This window comes from Triticum dicoccoides, chromosome 2B (assembly GCF_002162155.2).
Source record: "Triticum dicoccoides isolate Atlit2015 ecotype Zavitan chromosome 2B, WEW_v2.0, whole genome shotgun sequence".
In the NCBI taxonomy this organism is placed as follows: Eukaryota; Viridiplantae; Streptophyta; class Magnoliopsida; order Poales; family Poaceae; genus Triticum; species Triticum dicoccoides.
The window spans coordinates 5,500,661-5,502,479 of record NC_041383.1 but is presented as its reverse complement, the minus strand read 5'-3'; positions in this window follow the sequence as shown (position 1 = coordinate 5,502,479).

Genomic DNA, 1,819 nt, shown 5'->3' with positions numbered 1-1,819 from the left:
TTCTTTGTTGAGAAGCGCGAGTGGCATCGACCCCAAACGATCCACTGCCTAGAGAAAAAGACGATGCTAGGTCGAGCACACGTAGTTGTCCACTCAAATTAGTAGATTCTGTGCCCCTGCTGCCAAAGCACAACTGGCCTGAACACAACTCGACAACGCCGCCTTGAAACGCCGAGCAGCCCAAATACATGAACAACTCCCCCTTGCTTAGACCACAGAAGGGGAAATACAAACCTGTCAACCCAATCCCGTAGTTAGATTCGATCGCACATTTGCCGCCTGAGCTGGAGGGAACCTTATTGAGCACCACCGCCAGAAGGACCAAGAGACGGACAACACATACCTACTTGTCCACTCAGTCTTGTCGCTAGATTTGGCATCTCACATGCCGCCAGAGCTAGAGGAAACATTATTGAACGACGACGCCACCTCCGCTGGAAGGGCCGAAGTAACGGAGAGGGCAGACTTACCTAATGGGCCAAACAAGGTTAGCTACAATGTTCGACTGTAGAATGGAGGATCCCGCGCTCCACACACTGAGCCGATGGAGGAGGGATGGCAACACAGTATGCCTAGGGATCACGATAATTTAATTATTAATGAGATATCAGAGCTCCTAGCCTATCCCAAACAGACAATTACTGAAAATATTGATGATTCTCATGCCATTGTGTGTTGAAATGTATTCCGCCAACTTGTGAAAAGGAATAAAGAGAGAACATATTGGCGCCCTGTGGGTGTGGGGGTAGCTGAAAAATCAAAGGGCCTAGAAGCTCCAAAATAGTACTGAACCACATGCGTTGCGGGATGCACTTTCTAGGCTTTTTCACCGGTGGGACAAGGAAGTGTTTGTGTCTCACCTTGATTAGTTAGCTTAATTAAAACGCATGAACACGACAACAACCCTTAATATTTATGTAGCTACTAGTTGCCCTAGCTAGATAATTAAGTTGGGTAATAAGCTCAATTTATTCAAACTATGTAGTTAGGTTAGAGCAACACCATGCTTGACCGGCAAGGCAAGGCACTATCTATTATATAACTAGATGATACCTCATGCGTTGCTTCATGATTTTGATGTGATATATTTCAATTATATTTGGCCATATGGATCATGGATATTTTGATTAATAATATGAGAACTGAAACTGAGAATACATATGATTTACTATTTACTCAATGAGACGACCTTTTTATCATACATGTGTGTATGTTGAGGTGGATCTTTTGTCATGCATGTTTGCATGTTGATGTGACACGTGTGCCAGTTGAGATAAATAGCTTAGTGGGGATCACCTACTTAGTTATGTAGGATTACTAAAACAAGAGCCAAACAAGGCACCACTTTCTTCCACTGAATAATCTGCACAACTAATTATATGGCGAATCATAATTATAACTAACAAGAAAAGTGAAAATAAAAGCACATTGTTTGCATCATAAAGTTGAAATATAGCCCTACAAATGTGGGGGTCACCTTGCTAGCCAGCATCTTTTGTGTTCTCACGGGCCGTTGAATAGTTACTTGAAAACAAGACAAAATTAAGAGCAATCAACTACTAGCAAAATATGATTACAGGGGTAATTATTTCTGTCAGGAATATTGGAACTGCCAACAAAAAATGTACATGTTAACCATCAGCTAGGGAATGATAATATATATTCTACTTTATATGGTCATTGAATACTTTATCTTTTGAATTTGAAGATTACTTTGTAAGAAAAACACACACTAATATATGTCTAAATAAACAGGAAATAAACGGTGCACAATCTCCCTTTGTGGTGCCGCTATATTTCAACTTCTGTTATGGGCTCC